Raw genomic sequence first — 6,813 nt, forward strand, 5'->3', positions numbered from 1 at the left:
GCCAAAGAGCTTTGAGGGAAAAGGCCACATTGAGTGCCCAGGACAAAGAGATTTTAAGAAACTGGAAAAAGAAAATATTGATTGAGGGTCACAGTTATGTTGAGGTTTAGCCTTTCAAATGTTTGTTGCTTTTCTACTGAACACCACAGGTGAGAAAGCCTAGGCAGAAAAGGGAGGGAGAAGCCATGTAAACAAGCTCATAGTTGTATGCAAGGACAGAAGCAGCTTCCATCTTCAACAGGCTGAAGAGAGTAGTTTTATTATTAGAAAAAACAAAAGCAAACAACGCCCAACATGTACGTTCTCTCACTACATTTAGACATGAAAACAACACAAATGCACTGTAAAACCACTGCAGTAAATTAGTGAGTTAGAAAAAATAAACAGGGCTAAGGTTAATTGTATCCATAGCTATCTTTGGAAAGATACACAATTACAATCTGCATCCTAGCTCATGCTTGGTGTTTTCTACAATCTCAAATAGCAACAAAGTCAAACAACAGATGACTGATGTTCCTACCTTCTGCTTCCCAAACACAGCCAAGGGTGGCAGCAGCTACAGCTCTGTTCTCCTGAGTTCACAGCGCAGCTGTTCCAGCCACACCAGCACGGGACTGGCCGCAGGTTGTACAGCCCGCGCCTGAGCCAGCATCAGAGAGTGTTTCCTCTCAGGTAATGGGATCCCCGTGCTCTTCCACAACTTCTCCACCTTCTCGAGGAGCAAAGCAAACCCCACCACAGCCACAAAAGCCAATGCTTATCAAAGTTTTCCCTTACCAGCTTGGAAGGGCCAAGTCCCGCAGACTCCGCAGAGCATCCACCCCGAAGAGAGAGACACAGCCAGCCTGCTCTCCTTTCATCAAATCCAGGCAACACCCACCTACAGCCATTTAAAAGGGTCATTCCCAACCTGAGAGCTAGTAATGAAAAGTGATGATAATTAGAATCACCTGAGTAACAGCTGAGGCAAATTAGCTCCCTGCTTTGGACTAGCCCATTTGGTGTTCTTGTGCAGTGGGGCAGTATTGTAGTGTGTTTTTGTTTTAGTAGTAGGTTTATTGTTTGATTTGTATTCTGGTAGTTTCCTTATGCTGTTTTCCTTTTTGTTCCTGCTTTTTCCCAGAACTTTTGTCACTTTTCCTGTTATTAAACGCTAGTTTCTATTTCTCCCAACTCTATTAGTTTACTGAAAATGTTCTCCTCCCTTGAAAATTTGTATTGGTTTATACTTTGTATTCCCCGCCTGGTTTTTCACTCCCAATTTTCCTGATTTGTTAAAGATTGTATCCTCCTCTGAGACCCCACTTATAAGCTCCTGTCTGCCCCCTGTTCGGGGTCTCAGGATGAGGAAGAGGGGAAGTTTTACCATCAAATAAAGTTACCCGGGGACCGGTGTGCTGCTCTGTGTTTTATGCTGTGCCGACACTGGCAGCTGGGATTCAATGAGGCTCAAGGGGGGGATCTTCTGCCCCCCTCCTGTCACCAGCTACCTGAGAGGAGTGGCAGGGTAGTCCCTGCCCCGGCACTGGCAGGGGCTGGAGGGCAGCTGGGAGCCTTTCCCAGCACATGGCAGCTTCTGCAGCTTGGGGAGCTGGGGCATGTCTTGTGTCTTCTGGAAACCTGGCACCACAGAGGGGGTCCTCGGGTTGGCATCTCTGATTTTGTTGCAGTTCCTTTGTCTTAGGTCTGAGATCAATGAAAGGGTTTTTTATCCCCGCTGCCAGTATAGCAGAAACTGCTCAGGCCACTTCTCCCTGAGATCCTGCCCTGACCAGAGACCTGCAATATCTGCAATTATTGTTCAAAGTACTCTCATTAGTGTTGTCTATTGACAATATTTCCATAAACTAGGACTGGGTTCGGTTGTTTTCCAACAAGCTCACTTGCCTAACAGAGATTTCTTTCAAAATTCTTCACTAAAATTTTTACTGTGAATTAATTCAAAAGAAGTTTACCCATCTTCAGCTCCACCAAGAGGTGCCCCCTGCCCACTTTGGTGATAACTATGCACAGAGCAAAAAGCTTCATAAAATGTAGTCCCAATTGCCCAGGATGACTGGCCAAGCAAACTTTGAACTGCCTGAAGCCTGTGCCCTTGATTCTCTGCATTTGTCACACAGGACGCTTACTCAAGATAGAAGTGTTTCTCTTCCACCAGCTCAGCTTCTGTGCTACCCACACGTTTAAAATGCCATTTCCTGCCACAAGACACAGAACTGCACCTAAGCAACTAGCAAACGCCAAGGTTAAAATGGGGAGGAAGGCAAATTCCCCATGAAGGTCCCTGATGAGCTAGATAAACACTACTGAACATCATCATAAAATGTATCTGGTGCTTCTTTTTGTAGAGCATGTGGCTAAAGATAAGAGAGACACAACCAGATACATGAATGGTACATACATGCAGATTTGTTAATTGTCAGTATTAGATTTTTCCATTTCTGATATGAAAAGCAGTAATAAATCAACACTTTTGGTCAGGATGCAGAAAGACAGGGTGGATTGAAGAGGCATTTTAAAAGATAGTTTATTGCAAAATCAGTCTCAAGTATGTTCCAGGCCGAGAGAGCCTTCTATGCTTGCATTTCCCGAAACATTCAAATAGCTAAGTGAAAAAAAATCGTTTCTTAGTTCACAAAACACAATACTGCTGCACAAAAGGAAGAACATACAGCACAGGAATATGTCCCTCTATTTGTAATACTGCTGGATGAAGGCACACTTTTTTAAATGCCTACTGGCTTTTCTAAACACAAAAGGTAATATGGACTGGGCTTTACCAGGGTTTCCGCATCATTCTGTAGCACAGAAATCTTGGACTCTTTAGAACGTACATCTGTAATTCTAACATATTCTGAAAAGAACAGGAGAGAAGAAATGGGATAAATTCAGATACCTGAAGATACATATCAACATCTGCAGAGGTAAATCAAAGACACAAGTAAAGCATTTCGACGTAAAGAATAACAGAGCAAATTAAAATATCTATTGACATGATAATAAACACAGTGGAAATGAAGAGCATCTGAACCATAACAGAGAATGCACAAAATCACACTCTGCATCAAGAAAATATAGCTCATATTTCTCTACAGCCTTCTCCCTACCCACGCCCCTCTGCCAAGTGCAAGGGGCCTCAGGGACAGAAAGGAGAGCAGGGAGGCAGAGGCAGACAGCTGCACCTACCTCACTGGGGGCTCCTGGGGAAGCACTTTGCTTGAGAAGCAAGCCCCTCTCTTCCAAAGGCATTTCCCCGAATGCGCACATTTCCCGGGGAACACCAACACACACTTCAGAAACCCTGGCAAGGCTGAATGCCTTCTGCTCCTTGCAGCCATGGCACTCCAGCTCGAGCTCCACTTCCTTCCCCCGAGTATGTTTCCATGGGTCCTTTCTGGCACGCAGCCCTGGGCCCCCTATAAACAGGAGCTGCCCGCTGCCTCCTCACGTGCCTGAACTCCTGCCTGCGCTCAGGGCAGCAAAAGCAGGCTGTTGCCAGCCAGGGAGCGGAGCCCTGTTCCCGCAGGAGGCTCTGGTGAGCCCCTTCCCCACTGTGCACGCAGCACTTCTCCTGCCTGCCCAGAACGCCCCTGGCAGAGCAGAGCACAAGCTGGCTGGCTCTGGGCTCAGCACACCCCAAACACAGGCGCAGGGAGACGCAGCAGCTGTTTTGCAGCCATGCCCCAGAGAGATGGGAAGGATCCCCTGGCCCTGGGCTCACTTGGTTGGGTTTCTGACTGGCTCTGAGGCAGGGGCAGCACTTCCTCGCTTGTGGGGAGAGCAGAGGCGCCGGAACCACACGCAGCGTGCAGGCACTGCCTGACAGCGCTGCGGCCACTGGGACGCCCGCGCCTCTGAGCCTCTGCCACTGCGCTGCTGCAGGACAGGGAGCTTTGCAGCCTGAGCTGGCCTTGTTCCTCTCTGTCCGTGCAGAGAATGCAGCGCGGAAGAGAAGGGCAGCAGGGCCCCGCCTGTCCCCGGGCTCAGGTTTTGCGACGCTTCAGCTCCACGGAGACGCGGGTAACACGGAAAAGCCAAACTATTTATTACGGGAAAGCGAAGGGAAGGGGTGAACTGGGAGGTAAAAAGGGGGATGGGCAGGGCCTGAGGGCTGCAGGGAGGGAGATGCCATCAGGGAGAGGGATGGCAGGAGCTCCTGGAGCTTTCCACAGGCTCAGTTGTGAGCACTGGAGCTCCAGCTGGTTCCTTCTGCTGTGCAGCTGGTCCCATCTCCAATGGGAGCTGGAAATTGCTGATGGATGTCAGTTCTTCGGATCCAGCAGAAGAACGAATCCTGCAGATCTTCTTTTGAAGGCCAGCTGCATCAGTGTGCTCCTGCAGGATGGGCTCTGATCTTCCCCGATGGCTTGAAGAGCTGAAAGAGAGAGGACCAGAGTCACGGCCAGAGGCCAGATTGAGGGAATGCAAGGAAAGCCTCCTGCCAGGGCCATCCCAGCCGGCTGTTGCCATGGCCAGGAGGGAGCGGCAGCCAGGGGCTTGGGCCGGAGGGTGCTGGCCACGGATCCCCCACGTGTCCCTGAAAGCTCTCCGGGCTCTGCCCCCGCCGCCCCTCGTCCGCACAGGGAGCAGAGCCCTCGGCAGCCCGGGCACGGACTGTAGCTGCGGGGCCGGCATGTGCAGTTGCCCCCGGCGGTCCCCGCTGGCCCGGGGCTGCCCTCACTCACCCTCAGCGAGGACCTGGAGCTCCTCCTTCTGCCCCGTCATGAGCGCTCCGCCTGCCCCTGGCAACACAAAGGCACAGGTGGCGGCCCCGGGCGGCACAGCTGCCCGACACGGGCGCTGCCAGCCCCGGGGCCGCACGCCCTCCTCCCCGGGCAGGGCTCGGGCCGGGCCCCTGCCGCACGCTGCCGCCCCGGGGAGGGCTCGGCTCCGGCTGCCGGGGCAGCAGCCGGGCCGGGAGGCGGGGAGGGACGCCGGGCTCGTGGCTCACCGGTGATGCTGACGGCCGTCTCTCGCAGGGGCCTCTGCGGGCTCTGCAGGCGTGGCAGGGCGCAGCGCAGGTGCTCGGCCGCTGGGCTCTGGTCCTGAAACAGCTGCGGGGAGCGCTGGGAGGGAAGGCCCGGCGCGGGCTCTGCCCCTCGGCCGGGCGCTGCCCGAGCCTGGTACCGGCCGAGCCGGCCCCCACGGCCCAGGGCAGGGAGCGGCGTGCGGGGCGCAGGCTGGCGGCTCCGGGTGCGGCGCTGGGCAGGGGCACAGCTGCCAGCCCCCCACGCCGAGCACCGGGGCCAGGGGGCTTCTCCAGCCTGTGGCTGGGGCTGCCGGGCTGTCCTTACCAGGCTCTGGGCGAACTTCATCCGCAGCTCCTCCAGGTCCATCCTCCTTGGGCAGCGTGCCACACAAAGCAGGGCTTCGCGAGAGTCCTGGAGAGCAGCAGAGAGCCGCAGGTGGCACCAGAGCCCAGGGCACAGGACCCGTGTCCCTGTGCCAAGGCCAGGGGGAGGCTGGAGCCCAACAGGCGCCAGGGCAGGAGGTGGCCATGCCCCCTCCCAGAGGTACAGCAGCATCCCACAAAACCTCACCTTGGCCACGTGCCAAGCGCAGGAATAGAGGCAGCAGGCACTGGCTCAGGATTCTTGTGAGAGCCTCTTCCCCCTCTTCCACTCCCAGCTCCATCACCTGGCTGAAGAGCTGAATGGAGGGTAGCTGCAGCTGGCTGTTGTCCTGCAAGGAAAGGAAAAGTCCTAAGCAACAAATGCTCCAGGCCCACTGGAGCGAAGGCCCAAAACTGCGGAGAGCACAGAGTTTCCAGGCAGGGGCCAGTGCCCTGGGCTGGGGGCACAGAGCCTTACGTTGCCAAAGCGTGTCAGCGGGGGCTCAGCCAGCTTCAGGGCGGTGATGCTGGGTATCTTGAGGTGTTTGTCCTGCAGCACGTGCGTGAGCACGGAGAGGCTCGTCCAGAGCATCTCCGCATTGGGATCACGCAGCTGCTCCAGCAGGTGTTGATAGAGGCCGCGTATTCCTCTGCCCTGTGTGCAAGACGGGGCTGTGCTGTGAAGCCGTGAACGGCTGCAGCACCAGCAGCTGCTCGGGGCACTGGGGCAGCTGAAGCGGGAGGCAGGAGAGCTGGGAGCAGCTGCCTCTGCTGGCAGAGGCCAGCCGAGGCCAAAGGTGTGTGTTCCCCCGCCCCACGCTGCCAGCGCGGCTTCAGCCACTGCCCCCTTCTCACCAGCGAGGGCTCCTTGCTGAGCAGCATGAGGCCTCTGAGCTGCAGGCGCAGCCTGTCCCTGCACTGGCTCGGCAGGTGCCTGGATAGGAGCCAGAGGGCCCTGGGACCGTGTCGGCTCAAGTCCAGGCAGTCCAGGAGCTGAAAGGCACAGGGCAGTGACGGGGGAGCCGGCCGGCAGGAGCCCGGAGCCGCACAGGGCCGGGCCCCGGCAGCAGCGGCAGCGGGCGCGGGCAGCGTCCCAGGCGGCTGCGGCTAGCAGAGGCCCGAGAGCTGGGAGGCAGCTCAGGCAGGCAGCGCTGGCCGTCAGGCTCACCTCCACAAAGAAGGCCAGGGCAGGCAGATCCCGGCGCGGCTGCTTGCGGATGAGCAGGCTGAGCAGGTGCGAGGCCATGTGGGGACACAGGGGGCTCAAGCCACGGCGCATCTCCCTGGCAGGGGAAAAAGGCTTGAGCCGGCAGGCAAACCTCTCCCAGGAGTGACTGACAGAGGTCTGATCTTTCCCCAGCACTCTGCAAGGGGACACGGGCCCCTTGGGAGGCGGCTGCTCCTGGGCATCCTCCTCTGCCAGGCTTGTGCAGTCTGCTCGGCCGTGCCTCGGTGGCAAGGCCCTCTCGCTTACGGCCGCG

The 6,813-nt window shown here is 56.1% G+C and overlaps 1 long non-coding RNA gene across 2 annotated transcripts; it reads right to left on the reverse strand.

The window, feature by feature from the left end:
• Positions 1-4,021: 4,021 nt before the first annotated feature.
• LOC135309418 (uncharacterized) lies at positions 4,022-4,996 on the reverse strand. Of its 2 annotated transcripts, XR_010369691.1 has the most exons (3): positions 4,952-4,996; positions 4,686-4,742; positions 4,022-4,375 (listed from the first exon to the last, which is right to left on the reverse strand). It is a non-coding gene; the product is annotated as an uncharacterized LOC135309418 (long non-coding RNA). The 2 variants fall into 2 exon arrangements; XR_010369690.1 differs by lacking the exon at positions 4,952-4,996 and having other exon boundaries at positions 4,686-4,888.
• Positions 4,997-6,813: the final 1,817 nt, after the last annotated feature.

This window comes from Passer domesticus, chromosome 10 (assembly GCF_036417665.1).
Source record: "Passer domesticus isolate bPasDom1 chromosome 10, bPasDom1.hap1, whole genome shotgun sequence".
Classification (NCBI taxonomy): domain Eukaryota; kingdom Metazoa; phylum Chordata; class Aves; order Passeriformes; family Passeridae; genus Passer; species Passer domesticus.